The sequence below is a fragment of the Danio aesculapii genome, chromosome 9 (genome assembly GCF_903798145.1).
Source record: "Danio aesculapii chromosome 9, fDanAes4.1, whole genome shotgun sequence".
Taxonomy (NCBI): domain Eukaryota; kingdom Metazoa; phylum Chordata; class Actinopteri; order Cypriniformes; family Danionidae; genus Danio; species Danio aesculapii.
In genome coordinates this window covers 56,479,611-56,498,127 of record NC_079443.1, presented here as the reverse complement: position 1 = coordinate 56,498,127, position 18,517 = coordinate 56,479,611, and positions in this window count along the sequence as shown.

The following is an 18,517-nucleotide window of genomic DNA, read 5'->3' as shown; positions in this document are numbered from 1 at the left end:
CCTTAGAAATGGACATAATGTCAAATTAGTTCAATGCACTGCACACTGTGATGATTAAATACATCAAATTAATAGCATTTATTTAAAATTAAATATGATAAAACATGAATTCAAGAAAGCATCTCAGACATTTGCCTGCACTAAAAGCCTTGACGGCCATGGGTTGATAGACTGTACATCAAAATGCATGGAAAATATGTAGAAATGCACTTTATATGAGTACTTATGAGATCACAATTTCCATTAGATTTTTTTTTTATGTTTACATATCTATAATAGCCAATGAAAACCCGCCAGTGAGACATGCTGGCACATTTGCATTCAGAACAGCAGTTTGCAGGGTTTTTTTTCCCGAAAATGAATATTCAGGTGCTGTTTAACTCAGAAGTACTGTATAGTTGGAGGATGTATTTACTCAAGAGTAAATGGACATCAATTTGCAAAAATAGATCCCATTTTCTGACTCTTCTCTTGCAGTCAGAGATTTGAAGATGAGTCTCTAGCTGTGAAGTGTTGTTCTTTTAACCTCCCTTCATGCGCCAAAGTAGCTCAATTTGCTGAGGGCCTGTTGGAGAAGAATCGCACTACAGAAACAATGGCTTACGTAATCCTGAAGTGTGGCTCTCTGTAGACTCTCCAGTGACTGAGGAATCCACAGATAATGTACAGTCAGCCGGTCATTACCAACAAATAAAAGCCTGACTGGATGATCCGTGTCCTCCTGGAGAGGATTACTCTGTCACGATGAACGCCTTTGCCTGTACATTACACTACTTGCTACAAAGTGACGTAAATAATTAAATAAAATGCACGTCATATAATGCTTAGGGAAATTTTGGTAACACTCCATTCATTCATTATCCTTCGGCTTAGTCCCTTATTTATCAGGGGTCGCCACAGTGGAATGAACCACCAACTCTTCCAGCCGCAACCCATTACTCATACACACTCATTCATTTACCCAATTTTGTTTACCTAATTCACCTATACTGCATGTCTTTGGACTGTGAAGGAAACCGGAGGTAACAGTTTAACGCTATTAGCACCTGTTAACGCTATTTACAAACAATTAACTAAGACTATTAGCCTAATAAACTACTAGGGTTAAGGTTAGCTAGAGTTTGGGTTAGGGGTTAGGGTTTGTAAGGTAGTTGTTGGGTTTAGGTATTGCGTAGGATTAGGGATGTTAAATAAGATCATACTTTATAAGTACTATAAACAAGTAATATCTTCATAACAGGCTAGTTATAAGCTAGGAGATAATGTGACTTGAAATAAAATGTTACCGAATTTTTTATTATTTTTAATAATATTTAAATATTTTTATTAATTTTTTATTTTATTATATTGAATTTTTTTGGAGCTAAAATATGTTAAATAATATGAAATATTGTTTGAGTTCATTGTTAATTACTTAATTTAGTGCAGTGGTCCTCAACCCCCAGGCTGCGGACTGGTACTGTTCATGAATGAATTGGTACCGGGCCGCACAAGAAATCATTAATTATTTCCATTTAATTTATTATCTGAGTCTGAACAATATTTTATTTTGAAAAATTACCATATTCTCTCGCTTACGTCTTGGTCAATTAAGAGCGCAAAGGGCTAGGGGGGAAAAGGCCCAGTGAAGGACCCACAAAGTTCTAAGGAATAGATCCGCAACCCATTTGTCAACAAATCAGGTGAATCCACCATGTCTGTGCAAACAGATCAACTGCTGGAGATTGCAAATGACGACGGCCTGTTAAGTGCATATTCTTGAATTCTCAAAATGCTTGATTTTTTTAGGTATGGGTTTGAGTAAAATGTTAATATTTCGGTTGTTTTTCATTTAAAATTTAAATATGAAAAATCTAATTCAACCAGAAAAAAATCTGTCAAATTTAGAAAAAAATTATGTTATTTAGAAATTTTGTTCACAGAAAATTACAATTAGTTAATAATGTCACACCCTCGGCTTGTTCCTGCAGCTCCAATCACTGCTCTCCTTCACCATCCACGACTCTCCACACCCGTGAACAGTCACCTGATTACTGATTACCCGCACCTGCAATCACCCATGCACTATATATACTCGCCTCCTTCATTCACTCACCGGCTGGAATTGACATCAGATGGTTCTCCTCATCAGTTCTCCCTCTTGAACTCTTTTTTGGATGTCCTTCTTCTCCTGTGGATGCATACACACCTGCTTAAGCAAAGTGATTAAAGCTTTGTTGGTGTTACACTGAAGATCTGAGTACTCACCATTAGAACTGTGTGTGAGATTCGCTCCCCCTCAGCTACACCATTTACTTGCTTCATCTCCCTGCATTTGTTGCATTGCAACAAATTATGTAATTTCAGAAGTTAACAAAACAATATGTACTGTAATTACCTAGATTTTAAACCAATCTACAACAAATAAGAACATTTGTAATTTAGACCAAATGAGTATGTTTACATGGACACCAATAATCTGATTTTGATAGGATTGAGACAATACTTTGATTAAGCATCAACCATGTAAACAGCAATTTTTGATGACCTTATTTTAAATAAAGTCATAATCGAACTAAACAGAAATCAGATTAAGACATGTGGAGTATTCCTATTTTAGTCGCATTATTGAAGTACAGTACAGACATGTAAACAAATTAATCAAACTATTTCATCATGTAGGAGTTTTCGCCGTGTTTTGCGACAGGATAGTCTATAATACGGCATGCGGTATCAAACTCCATTAAAACAACACTCTTACAGCAGTTCAGACTCGCATACAATATCAGGGGGCAAATGTTCCTGAATGAAAGTGAAAGTGCCAAACTGCAGTTAAAGTCGACAAATTAAAAACAAAACACCTGAAATTACATGAAACCCTGGAGGAAACGTGGATATCGTTGTGACGCAATGAAGTTATTCAAATTATGTGCTATAACATGTAAAACGGGATCATGAAAGAAACATTCAAAAAGCAACTCATGTAAACACTTTAATCATATTATTGTCTTATTCAGACAATAAATAAAGGCAAAAATTTCAATTGCTGATGTCTATGTAAACGTAGTCCAACCCAGGCTCATTCTGAAAACATACCGCTGTATACACTTTTGGAGAGCGCCAAATATGTCACAAGAGCTACTTTTTTTTTTTGAGGTTTTTGTTTTCGTGAATCCACCAGAGATGTGTATGCTTTTTGAGATCTCAAATTTCTCTCGCGAGTGCCATTTGCTTCTGCTGTTATCGCTTAAATCCACCAGAGGCCGCTGTGTGTGCTTTTTGAGATCTCAAATTTCTCTCGCGAGTGCCATTTGGTTCTGCTGTTATCGCTTAAATCCACCAGAGGCCGCTGTGTGTGCTTTTTGAGATCTCAAATTTCTCTTGCGAGTGCCATTCGCACTTGCTGTTCTCACGTAAATCCACCAAAGGCCGTTGTGTATGCTTTTTGAGATCTCAATTTTCTCTAGCGAGTGCCATTTGCTTCTGCTCTTCTCGCTTAAATCCACCAGAGGCCGCTGTGTGTGCTTTTTGGGATCTCAGATTTCTCTCGTGAGTGGATTCGTGTCTGCTCTTCTCGCTAAAATCCACCAGAGGCCGCTTTGCGCACATTTTAAAATCTCAAATTTCTCTTACGAGTGCCATTCGCATCTGCTCTTCTAGCTTAAATCCACCAGAGGCCACTGTCGACTGACTAACTGACTGACTGACAGATCGACTGACCCACCATCCTCTTTTCCTAAACCCAACCAATAGTGTTTTCAAAAGCAGCGATTGACCCACCCACCCACTTGCCTAAATCCAACCTACAGTTTTCAAAAGCAATGCAGAAACAGAAAAGCCCTCGCCTAATTTTTACCACGTTTTCAGATTTTACCATATTCTCACCCTGTTATTTATTTGTTTATTTTGGCTTCTGTTTTTGTGTTACCTGCTTTCTGGAAGCGTTCTTTGCCAGACTCAAACCCTGTTGTCGTGCTTAGCTCGACAAGTCCGCTTAAGTCCGCTGACGTATATAGCGAGCTAATGGACAAACCGGTAACAGCAGGAAAGCAGTCCATATGGAGGTAAGCGGTCAGCTGGTGAGCGTAAAAGGAATGGCATCACACCACGTAAAGCATTCGTTTTAAAGACAATACAGCCATACATACTTTGCAATCTCCAGAAATGTTTAGAGGGCTACATTCCCAGAATGAGCCTCTGTTGATGTAGTCAGTGTCATTTTCTAAATAAATAAAAAACTCAAAATGACAAATTTATTTATTTTTATTTTGAATAAATTTGATCAGACGTTTATAAAATAAAACAACAAAAACATTCAATGAAATATAAATATATAAAATTGTTATTATTAGTTTTGCTGTGATTAAATAATATTTTATTATGAATTATGCACAATAAAGTACATCACTTTAAATACTAATTATAATTATATACAATTGAATATAATGAATATATCTGATATATACAACTGAAGTCACAATTATTAGCCCTTGTGTGATTTTTCAAATATTTCCCGAACGATGTTTAATAGAGCAAGAAATTTTTCACAATATTTCCTATAATATTTTTTTTCTTACGATTTGTTTAATTTTGTCTATTTTATTAGAAATTAGTTATTAAAATTATTATGTTTAGAAATGTGTTGAATAAATCTTCTTCCTGTTAAACAGAGATTAAGGGAAAAATATACAATATAGGGGGGCTAATAAACATGTGTTTAAAAGGACATGCATGTTTTATTGTATTCGTAATATGTTGATGACCGTAATCTGAAGACGGCGTGCATGTAAATATCAGTCAGTGATTATAATTCCAGTATCTGTCCCGTTCTCCATCACTGCCAGCCGACAGGTGTTTGCTTCAAATCAAACGTATCAGTCTTGTTTAATTGGCGAGTGACAGCGAGAGTGAAGGAGCGCCTGTGAATGCAGTTTGGTTTTGGTTGAGAGGATCTGAGTTAAGGTGCTTTCATATTACTGTGCATGACAAACAATGAGCAGGGGAACCAATTAGTCTGTTGAGCTGAGAAAAAAAAAACTCACGTCTAGTAAATCCCAGCAGATCTGTTATGATTCATATCCAGGAAGCATTTAGCTGACTATTTCTTTGTTTGCCAATGGCTTAATTATGGAAGCACTGTAGCGTTGTGTCTCCCCGGAGGGCGACTTGTTGGAGAAGAGCCAAGTGCAGTTTTTAATGCACCGAGTGTGTGTTTAGATGGAAAGTATGAGCGCTGCGTGTGTGTGTGTGTCTGTGTTGCAGACAGTTTCTAGAAAAAAAAGCACAATGCTACTGACAGAATTGGTGTGTGTGTGTGTGTGTGTGTGTGTGTGTGTGTGTGTGTGTGTGTGTGTGTGTGTGTGTGTGTATGTGTGTGTGTATGTGTAGGACTTTCACTAAAGGCAGGTTTAGTTTACATTAGGGATTGATGATGAATTAATTTTTTTTTACAATAATATACAGCTTAAATAAGTACAAAATAGTTACAAAATAAGTGTTGAACACGTCACCATTTTTCTCAGAAAATATATTTCTAAAGGTGTCGTTGACTTGACATTTTCCCCGGATGTTAGTAACAACCAAAGAAATCCATATATGCAAAGAAAACAAATCTAATTAGTTTACAAATTAAGTTATTTTTAATAAAATGAAATGACACAGGGAAAAAGTATTGAACACATGAACAAAGGGAGATATTGGAGGGCAGTGAAAGCCCAGACAGCAGCTGAAATCTCTCAGTAGTTCTTCAGTAACCCTCTGTCCTTCCTCAGTGTAAATGAAAATTAGCTGCTTCAGTTCAACATCTACATTAGCAAGAGCGTGAAGATGAAATCAGGGTGGACATTTCAGCAAGACAATGATCCAAAACACAACCAAGGAGACTCTCAAATGCTTTCAGAGAAAGAAAATCAAGCTGTAGAATGGCCCAGCCAATCACCTGACTTGAATCCAATAGAAATTACAAAACAAAACAATAATTATCAAGACGCTTATGCCTTTGCGTGTCTTATATCTCAGAGAAGAACATTGCTTGATTGGAAATCAAGTAAACCACTTTTAGTTTCACTCTGGTTTGATTATATGATGCTGTTTTTAAGATTGGAGAAAATTAAATACTCTCTTAGAGGATCCATTAAACGTTTTTAAACAGTATGGAATCCAATGATCTCATACTTTGAAAAAGGCGTAACACTATCCCTCAAACTTAAACTGATAGGGAAATTTAAAGGTCTATGCTTAAAAAGAAAATGCAAGCAAACTTAATGGGCAAACATTGATGTTAAATACTTCCTCACTGTACTATCAAAACTCTGTGACTATGTCAATATTTAATTTTATTTAATTTATTTTTTATTTAATTCATTAATTAAAAAGCTATTTTTTCGAAGGAGAGGGGGGTTGTTCATGGGAAGAAATGTAACAAAGATTTGACAAGACTTTTTAATTTTTTTAATGTATTATTTCACCTTCTATCAATAAAAAACAACTGAAAAAAGAAAGAGAAAACAAAAAGCTCAGATTTGATAGACGAGACCCACAGAACCATCAAGATTTTTACACTCTGTTGAAGTCTGTGAAAAACTCACACCTAAGCAATGCATGTGACTTGATGCTCTATATGATGGGAGTCTTTAAGCTGCCATCTCCAAAAAAGCCTTCTATATAAAGTATTAAACACATTTCAGTAGTTTCTCCTTGAGTCATTTCATTGTTATTACGCACAACTATTTTTTCTGATTTGTTTTGTTCTATTTTTATGTTTGTATTGTTTGGATTTTTACCAAAATCTGGTTCAATTACATGTCAACAGCTCCTTTAGAAATATTATTACCAGAAAAAAATGGAGTATTCAGGATAAGTTTCACTATATATTGTAAGTCAAAAACAAAATGCATAAATTGTGGAAGAATATAGAATAATTTATATTAAAGATGCCATCTAGAGCATTGATTTATTATGTTCATTTGTTCTTTAAAATCTAGATAGTAGGTTTGTGGTTTAGGTATATGCAACAATACTCCACGAATGGTTTATATGATTATTTATTGCCCCAGGATATACCATATTTGGTCTATTTTGACCATATTTGGAATGGTCATGAATATTAATGAGCTTTTCTGTGATGCTTCACATTCATGTCAGTGCCTGATGGTTCCTCTAACACACACAGAGAGAGAGAGCAAGTGCATGATGTACTCTGAAATACCAGCCCGATCTCAATTTAGTGGCTGATTCATTCGAATTTGTTTAAAAATGTGCGATTTAAACAAAGAGGTATGGCACTAAACCCCACTCATCGTCATTGGGGGATGAGCAAATCGTACAAAGTTGTATGAGATCGTACAAATTCATACAAATTAGCCACTAAATCCAAACGTTAGGAATTGCCGTGAGGTAGCATTGGAAATACATGTGCAAAATAATCATACCTCATTCGTCAATTTTTTTTTAACTAACTGAGTAGATGGCTTGATAATCCTATCAACTAATGTGGTGGAGAGGTTTATTTTAGCTAGAAGGAGCAAGTAGGGAACTTTAAGACACCACAGTAAACTATTTTGCTCATAATTTGTGTTGTGGATGAAAAATAGGCTTAATTATAATTACACTTGACAAAAGGGATCTAATACTTTTAATATTCTTGCAATTGTAATTATATACTTAGCATTATACTTCAATTTATAAAAAGGTAAGGAAATGGGTACTAACTTAGCTGAAGCTCTTTTAATTACTTAGGCGGGGTCCGAAATCACATACTTCCATACTAGGATGGAAGGATGTTTCCCAGAGATGGGTTGCAGCTGGAAGGGCATCCGCTGAGTAAAACATGTGCTGGATAAGTTGGCGGTTCATTCCGCTGTGGCGACCCCGGATTAATAAAGGGACTAAGCCGAAAAGAAAATGAATGAATGAATAATTGGCAGAAGTGTATAAGTGTGTGTGTGTGAATGAGTGTGTATGGGTGTTTCCCAGTACTGGGTTGCGGCTATGAAGGGCATCTGCTGAGTAAAACATATGCCCGAACAGTTGGTGGTTCATTCCGCTGTGGCGACCCCTGATAATTAAGGCACTAAGCCACAGAAAAAATGTAACACTCATATGTAAAAAGAATTGTAGAAAAGATCTATATGTTCCCAATTTCAAAGGCTTACTGTGTTGTCATATGGTCAGATTACTGAAGCCGAATGACTATTTGCATAATGGTGACTTCAGTACAGCTTCTTTATTGTGCTAATATGATTTAGCATGTCCATAAACACTGATTACGTCTCATAATATCTATCTATGATGTGTTGTTTGTAGCGTAATGGCTTGATTATAGCATTAGTCTGTTCTCACTCTTACGTCTAAAGTGGAACTACAAAGTAGACGAGAGCAGAAAGTCTCCGTTCTCTTTTCTTTTCTCTGCTTTGTGCCTGTGAATACAAATATGCTCCTTTTTTCCTCTCGTTATTTGTGTTCTTTATCACAGCTGAGTGTGTTTTAGCCCTCTGCGAGTGTGTGTGTGTGTGTGTGTGTGTGCGTGTGTGTGTTCAGGCTTTGATAGCGAATCCGTTTGCTTCCCCCTCAGGCAAGACGCCGGCGTTTCAGAGCAGGTACAGGCCAGATCCTCTCTCACTCACACACACACATATATAAACGAGCAGACACACACACTCATTGTCATGTTCTTTCTGTGCTAAATGCCCCCTGGCTCTGCCCAGCACACAATATGATCATTGAGCTTCACAATGGCTCTGACAGTGCTGCTTTTACAGTGTTGGCAGTTGCCTATTTCTAGAGAAGAAAAGCAACACTTGCTCTCTGTCTGTGAATACAGCTGGATCTGAATCCCCTGCATTTGTGCATGTGCGTGTGTGTGAGGGTTGTGTGGCTTTTTGGGTTGTCTTTTCATTTGTTTGTTTCATATGAAGAGACTGTGGGTTAAATTGTGTGGGTTTTACTTATTTAGTTAAAAGAAAACACTTGCTGCATCCCAAATCACATACTATCCATCCTAAATGGTATTCGAAAATAGAATTGGTCCAATGTCCCAAACCGTATGTGGAGTAGTTTTGAAGATGGTTTACTATTTCTGTCAGAAATTCGAAGTGTAGACACCGCGACACATTTTGCTCGCAATTTCCGTTGACGTTTAACGCCTCGTGACTAAATAAAGGGCGCCGATGTGATCGTGCACCCCAGCGTGCAAAACATCAGGCGTAAATGCGTCATTTTTAAAGAGACGCCTCATGCTAGCTTTTTTTATTTGACTCGCCACGTAAAACCTTCTCCACCAATCAGATTGCCGCTTTTGTTCACGTGGAGCACGGAGCTGCTGAAGTAACAGTAAACAGCACTTGGAGGCGCTCAAGTGCACATTGCAAGCTGGAGCTGCTACTTGAACCATCCATGCTTGTTCGAATCGCCAGTAACTTTAACAACAAGCGCGTCAACTCTCTCTCTTCTTTTTCTCCTGTGTTACAAGCAGGTGTTAGAAACTTAAAGTTGTGTATTGCCATCTAACTTCAAGGAGTGATTTTGCATACTCTTCTGCTTGACGCTAGTGAAAATTGCTTGAGTTTGAATCTGGAAAAACTTCTAGAAAAAGGCTGACAATAAACGCAAATGAGAAGTGTGTACAAGCCTTAACCCGGTCCATACTCTAACTCAGGGGTCAACAAACTTGTTTCTGAAGGACTGGTGTCCTGCAGATTTTACCTCCAACCCTAATCAAACACACTTGAACAAGCTAATCAACGTCTTACTAGGTATACTTGAAACACCCAGGCAGGTGTGTTGGGGCAAGTTGGAGCTAAACCCTGGAGGGACACCGGCCCTCCAGGACCGAGATTGATGACCCCTGCTCTAACTGCTAATATTGGCCACAATGCATTGCGGGTTGGACGTAAATTCTATTAAAACTACAAAATCGGTGGGAAAAGTGTAAACAAACTACAAAAATGGTGGACGCGCAAGAGCAAGCATCAAGTAGAGAGGCTTGAGGCGGTAAAGTTGTTTGAACGACTAGCAATTCATTAATAATACTTTAAAAGTCCCATTTTCTGTGTTATATTTCATCTGCAACAACAATGTGAACGTCTATAAAGATGTGTTTGGACATTACCTTCTCAATACATAACTATCCAAAAACTTGAGGAGATTTCTCTGCATCAAAGACTCGCAAATGGCAGATTAAGGGGCCGATCACACCGAACGTTAAGCATTTTGCATGCTGCTTATGGGCCCTGCGCGCCTTGCATTTTAACTGCCTGCATGCTATGCACTCGCAGTTGAAAAAAGTCAACTCTGAGTGAATAAAGCTTGTTACGTCAGTCACGTCTTTTTCATTCTCCAATCAAATGAAAGCAGAGGCGGGGTTTCAGTTGAGATGACAGCAAGGTTTGTGTAGTCAAGATGACTACGGAGACTTTAAAAGATGGAGGAGAGACTAGTGGTTGCTGTTTTGAGTTATCTGGAGCTGTATGACTTTACAAATCTTGAATATTACAATATTGATAAATTTTACAATTATTTTGGGCGACGCGGTGGCGCAGTGGGTAGCACAAATACCTCACAGCAAGAAGGTCACTGGTTTGAGCCTCGGCTGGGTCAGTTGGCATTTCTGTGTGAAGTTTGCATGTTCTCTCCATGTTGGCAAAGTAGGGCCCGCTGGCCAAAGTTGGCCCATTGTAACCTTTGATTTGGCCCACCATCCCATCTGAGTGGAGAAGTGAGTATGATGGAAAGGATTGGGGAGAACACCTTTAACACAGAGATCGTAATTTTCTAATTTGAAGTTACGTTTTTTTGTTTTGTTTTGTTTTATTGCTGAGCTACAAAAAAGCTAACTGAAATTAAATGTTTTAATTAAATGTAAATGACTCAGAATTTAAAAAATGTAAATACTTTTACCCGACAGAGGACAATGCAGAAGACATCGGCAAGTAAATCAAGGCACAAACTAGTGTAATTCTGTTATAAATTAGATTGTTTTGTTTTTGACTGTAATAAGTTCATTATATTACTGTATTAGTTAATATAAAGCAGTTTTATAAACCATTTTAAACATTAATAAATAAATTAGGAAGTTACCCATCTCAACTGCCAACCCGACTCTTCACCATAACTTTTAAATCCAGATGGATGGAGCAACCATCACTGCATCCAAAATGGTAAAAAGCCTTGGAGTAACGATTGATGACCAACTAAACTTCTCTGACCACATTTCTAGAACTGCTCGATCTTGCAGATTCGCACTCTATCACATTAGAAAGGTCCGACCCTTCCTATCTGAACATGCAGCTCAACTCATTGTTCAAGCTCTTGTTCTCTCCAAACTGGATTATTGCAACTCTCTACTAGCCGGGCTTCCAGCTAACTCTATCAAACCTCTTCAGCTGCTCCAGAACGCAGCAGCACGAGTGGTCTTTGATGAACCCAAAAGAGCACATGTCACTCCACTACTCACCCGTTTGCACTGGCTGCCAGTTGCTGCTCGCATCAAATACAAAGCTCTGATGTTTGCTTACAAAGCAACCTCTGGCTTTGCTCCGTCTTATCTGCTCTCACTTCTGCAGATTTATGTGCCCTCCAGAAACTTGCGTTCTGTGAATGAACGTCGCCTCGTTGTTCCATCCCAAAGAGGGAAGAAATCACTTTCCCGAACTCTCGCATTCAATCTGCCCAGTTGGTGGAATGAACTCCCTAACTGCATCAGAACGGCAGAGTCACTTGCTGTCTTCAAGAAACGACTAAAAACTCAACTGTTTAGTCTCCACTTTCCTTCCTAATCTGCAACTGCCTCTCTGGCTATACCACTAACTGTACTCTCTCTCAAAAAAAAAAACATTACTAATGCTTTGCTTCTTAGACTTTACACACCTGAAACTTGTCTATAGCACTTATTCACTGTTGCTCTTATAGTTGTGTAAATTGCTTCCTTGTCCTCATTTGTAAGTTGCTTTGGATAAAAGCATCTGCTAAATGACTAAATGTAAATGTAACTATATTTACCTTTGGCCCACTAGCCTCAATTAAGCTTGGTTTTTGGCCATTCATATGAAAATATTTGGGAACCCCTGGTTTAGATATTATGCTAGAGAATCATTCAAATACTAGCTCTAAAGTGGCAGAAGAAAGTAGTTCCTCATATGAAAGGATTTTTAGACTCTCCGTGTTTCACAGGATTATGCCATCGAACTGTTGTATAAACGCAATATCACACACATAGCAGTTGTAGTTCTAAATTCGATTAGAACTACAAAATCGGCGGGAAAAGTGTAAACAAACTACAAAAATGGCGGATGCGCAAGACCAAGCATCAAGTAGAGAGCCGGGTGCTCCGTTTTCCCCCACAAGTCCAAAGATATGCCGTCGAACTGTTGTATAAACGCAATATCACACTTGTAGCAGTGCGATATGGCTGTATATCATCATACAAAGGCACTCGGCCAATGCATGCCTCCCACCAGTGCCGATATACAGCCATATCGCACTGCTACTCATGTGATATTGCTCATTTACAGCACCATTTATCTGGCTGCATATGTATTTACAGTATTGTGCATTGTTACTGTAAAATATACAGTAATTTTCACAATGCAACTTTAAAACACAGCAACATTACTGCATAACTGACCTACAGTAAAATACAGTTCATATTATACAGTTAAATACTGTCTTTTACAAACATCGACAGTGAACTTACAGTTAGCCAGGTTTTACTGTAGTATTTTTTACAGTTGTTTTTTTCAGAGTATATATTGCGAAGCCCTAAGTGTGTAGTGTTTGTTCCCAGTGTGATTGAAGCATGATTCCCCATCGACGGTGCAGCGAGTGAGATGGAGAAATGCTGAAGTGATAGACAGAGACTCAGGGATGCATCGGCGCGCTTGTGCCCGTATTGATTGCTCAGGCCACTAGTTTATTGTTGTAAGGAGTGACTAACAACAACCCGGCGGCTGCAGTGTCTCGCGGCTGGAGTCGGGCCACAGGAGCCGTGTGTTTAATTGTTTGCTGTGCCGGTCGGGCCGCGGCAGGACGTCCGCAGGGAGACCAGCCTCTGACCTCTGTTTCTCCACAGCTCGAGCCCATGATGGAGAGAAGAAGCTATCAATGGTGCTGCCGTCATCCCCTTCTGCTCTCCAATTAACAGACAGAAAAGCAGGTTTGGTCCTGGCTGAAGGACAATGGAAATCTAATAGAGCATCATGATGGTTCTGCCAGAGCGGATCAGGGAGATTCGTGTTCTGACTGTTTGTTTTTAATTAGACACAAGCATTTCGGCGTGGTTAGTAAAGGCGTGCGCCAAATCGTGCTCGTAATCAATAGCATTGTCTTGTCGAGAAGAAAAAAAGATGCATTTAGTTGAGAAGGAGAGTTGTCATTTGGGGTTAGTTTTCTTAAAAATAAAAGGAAAATGATTTAGATAGTTGAGGTTTTGGGGGGGGGGGGGGGGGGGGGGGGGGGGCTTTTTTAAAATATGTCTACAAGCTTTGATTGTTTTGATTTTTGTTTGTTTAACTTGATTTATTCTATCTATCTATCTATCTATCTATCTATCTATCTATCTATCTATCTATCTATCTATCTATCTATCTATCTATCTGTCTATCTGTCTGTCTGTCTGTCTGTCTGTCTGTCTGTCTGTCTGTCTGTATGTCTGTCTGTCTGTCTGTCTGTCTGTCTGTCTGTCACAAAAATGTTAAAATGTATTATATTATTATTATTATTAAAATAATTGCATATTTTTTAGTTAATGTTTATCTATCTGTCCATCTATTAAAATAATATAAAAATGTATTGCATTACTAATAAATAGATTAAAAATGAATCTATTTTATTCATTATTTATTATTTAAAAAATCTATCAATCTATTAAAAATATTATTAAAATGTATTAAATTATTTTAAAAAAATAAAATGAGCATAATATTTTGTTAATATTTATTTATTTATGTTTGTTTGTTTGTTTAAAATACCAGTTATGTCCAATTGATGTATTAGCAACATTTAAAAAGATGCATTGTTTTATCTGTAAATAAATCAGACTCAGTATTTTAGTTAATGTTTGTTTATCTGTCTTTCCGTTCGTCCATCCATCCATCCATCCATCCATCCATCCATCCATCCATCCATCCATCCATCCATCCATCCATCCATCCATGCATCCATCCATCCATCCATCCATCCATCCATCCATCCATCCATCCATCTATCTATCTATCTATCTATCTATCTATCTATCTATCTATCTATCTATCTATCTATCTATCTATCTATCTATCTATCTATCTATCTATCTATCTATCTATCCATCCATCTATCTATCTGTCTATCTATTAAAAATATTCTTAAAATGTTATAAATGATTATTAAAAATAATAATGATAATGATTTAATGATTATTTATTTATTTATTTATTTATTTATTTATTTATTTATTTATGTTTATAATAACAACCCTTGCCCAAACAATGCATCATGACAATGACATTTTAAAGATATACACAGTGTTTTAGTATTTTTATATTATTCTGTTATTTATTAATTTCTTTAATTTATTTCTGTTATTTGCTTACTTCAACTTAAAATTTAAATGCATGTAATCTCTAAATAAAAAGCTGCTCTGTATTTTATTTGTAATAAATTAGCTTCAGTTTTGGTTTTAGTTTTAGTTAATGCTGATGACCATAAGAGTTAAAGGCGCTAAATAAAAATAAATTATTATTACATGATTATTATTATTATTATTATTATTATTATTATTATTATTATTATTATTATTGTTCATTTCCTTTTCAGCTTAGTCCCTTTATTAATCAGGGGTTGCCACAGCTGAATGAACCGCCAACTTATCCAGCATATGTTTCATGCAGCGGATGCCCTTCCAGCTGCAATCCAGTACTGGGAAACATCCATACACTTTCATATTCACACACACACACATACTATGGCCAATTATGTTTATTCAATACGAATGGGTTTGGACTGTGGGGGAAACCGGAGCACCCGAAGGAAACCCACACCAACACAGGGAGAACATGCAAACTCCACACAGAAATGCCAACTGGTCCAGCTGGGACTTAAACCAGAGAACTTCTTACTGTAAGGCAACAGTGCTTACCACTGAGCCACTTGTCACTATCTGTTCATTTATTCATTTATATTTAAAATAAACAAAAAGAGCCAAAAGGAATTCACATTTGGGCTGAAAAGCAATCAAGCATTATTATTATAGTCCAGTCTATCCTATTATTTTTATTTGTCTTAATAATATATTCTTAAGAAAAGTAATTGACAGACGTTATAGTTAAGCATAACCAATACACGACAGCAATAATAACATATTGGGATTTGATTGGACATGATTACTCATGGATTCCCTTGTGACAGATCTTCCAACACGATCTCATTAATATTCATAGTTGTTCATGTGCGAGTGTCAATATTGATATTAAAACACACTGTAGCATAAACCTTTTTATTTATGGACATTTTTTATAGACGCACAAATGTCAGTGAAGTGTTCAAGGCTCATATAGAATATTGAATTATGGGATCCATAATTTAACGTTTCACTGACATTTCATCCTTGTATAGTGTCTTTGATACATTTTATGAAGCGCTTCAGGAATAAAGTTGACGTGTCTTAAGGTATTTCTAATGAATGAGATTAAATATGGTTTACAAAACATTTATTTAGGTTATTAATTGAGCTGATCTGTTATTATGGATTATTTTAATTGTGTGTTTTTGCCCATTCAAGTCAAACAAAGAGTAGAATAAATTATAATATTTTTTGTATCATTATTATGCTATTATTCATTCATTCATTTTCCTTCGGCTTAGTCTTTTTATTCATCAGGGGTAACCACAGCAGAATGAACCGCCAACTTCTCCGGCATATGTTTTACCAAGCTGCAACCCTGTACTGGAAAAGACCCATACACACTAATTCACACACACACGCACACACACACACACACACACACACACACACACACACACACACACACACACACACACACACACACACACACACACACACACACACACACACACACACACACACACACATACACTATGGCCAATTTAGTTTATTCAATTCACCTATGGTGAATGTCTTTGGCTTGTGGGGGAAACCGAAGCACCCGATATTATATATTTTTAATGTTGTTGCATATTTTCCTACTGTAAACGATACAAATATCTGTCTATATATAAATTATACATAGTATTAAGTATTATTCAGTTCATCTTTATTTCTATAGCGCTTTTACATTGTAGATTGTGTCAAAGCAGGCCTGTTAGCATCTCTGTGTGGAGTTTGCATTTTCTCCCCGTGTTGGTGTGGGTTTCCTCTGGGTGCTCCTCTGGGTGCTCCGGTTTCCCCCACAGTCCAAACACATGCGCCATAGGCAAATTGAATGAGCTAAATTATCTGTAGTGTATGTGTGTGAAGGAGTGTGTATGGGTGTTTCCCAGTACTGGGTTGCAGCTGAAAGGTATCCGCTTTGTAAAACATATGCTGGAATAGTTAGCGGGTCATTCTGCTGTGGTGAGCCTTGATAAACAAGGGACTAAGCTGAAGGAAAATTAATAAATTACTAAATTACTAATTAATAAAAACAAATTTTGTATTATGTTTTATTATTTAAGTATAAAAGTATTAATTAAGTTGTTTTAATACTTTAGCTTAAACTAAATGAAAATAAGAAATATGCATTAAATATTAATAACTGAAAATGAAATAGAAAATATTTGAAAATGGAAAAAAAATAAATGAATATCATTTAAAATTGATTTCCAAAATATATATATATATATAAAACATTCTGACATCAACTCTATGGGCTCTATTTTAACGATCTAGGCGCAAAGTCTAAAGCTCATGGTGCAAAAGCATTAAGAGCATGTCCAAATCCACTTTTGCTATTTTAAGGACGGAAAAATACGGTCTGTGCCCCGGCGCGTGGTCTAACAGGGTTGAGCTTAGTCTCTTAATGAGTTATGGGTGTGTTTTGAGCATAATATGCATTAAACCAAACAGAGTCTCATCTCCCATTCCCTTTAAGAGTCAGTTGCGTCGCACATGGCACATTTACATGGTGGACTTTGTAAGTGGAAAAACTGAACGCTTCACTAGCGAGAAAACAGTTAAACAGAGCATCTACAGCTCGAGGATAAAGAACGAGCCTCCTCCATTCAGCCTCTTTACTTTCACTTTACTTTTACACTTTACTTTACTCCTTTACTTTCGTGGATAAGGAAACGGTGTTGTACTCACTCCACTGAAGACTTCCGTTAGCCTACATATTTAATTTAATTTGTTAAGAGCAAAGATTTGTTTCAAAACTATTTCTAAATTCAGTTCTAATTTCCAGCAAATGAATAAATGAATGATAATGAAGTGTGGTCCAAAAACTGAGTTATATCCAAACACACATCCTGTTCTTATGCCCCATATAGTGATGCAGAAACCCGACAGGTGGACAAATCTAAACTTATTTTTATTTAAAACAAATATAAATATGCATATACATTGTCATGAATAAACTGAAGAAGGCATGAAGGCAGTAGTTTTTATATTTATGTAGTAAACAATAATGTAACATTTTGACCCTTTTTTCATATGTAAAGCTATTTGTGTATTGCTGTACATCCTGTGTTTATTAAGCGTTGAACCTGCATAGGTGCATAATTAACACACTCTGCACTGGACTTTAGAGCAGCTTTTAGTTGGTCAATGGCGTGGTCTTTTTCAGTTCCTCAAAATAGCAACGCATCAACAATGCGCCTTAACACACCTCCTTTATAGACCAGCACACCCATGAATCCACAAGTGGCGCAAATGGAATTGCTATTTAAACAACGTGACGCAAAACATGAAAATTACAGTTGCGCTGGTCTGAAAATAGCAACAAATCACGCCGAACATGCCTTGCACCTTATTGCGCTGGGTGTATGATAGGGCCCTATACAATATGTATGAATGTGAGATCATCCCTTGCATAAAAAAAAAACAAGCCCAAAGTAAACGAGCAGCAAACTCAAACATCTCTATTGCACACCTCAAATGTCATTGGAGGCAGCATTGCACAAGAAGACTCAGATTGGGGGATTGATCGTCACACTAGTTTTCCCAACGAGTTAATTTCAGCTGACATTTCCAGCCTGGATTGTGATGCTCAGACCAAAACACACACACACACACACACACACATACACACACAAGCGTCTACCCAATTCCTGCTCAATCGCACAACTAAATGTAGATCTCCAACCACCTTCAAATGAACAAACACAATTTGGCAAATAGTACAAAATGAAATGGAGCGTCGTGCGCTTTTCAGGCTCTCCGGAGGTCTTTCCCAAGGGTCTCCTGAGCGGCCGAGGAGTCCAGCTCAATCCTCACAAACATTATCTGTGAGCGACTGAACTCTATTTGGGAATTGGTAAAAGCGCGCGCTGAGAGAAATGGACTCGGAATAGAACAGGCCGGCAAATTCCATTTCACATCTGAAGTGGCAGAGCTGCAGAGAGATCATTTGGT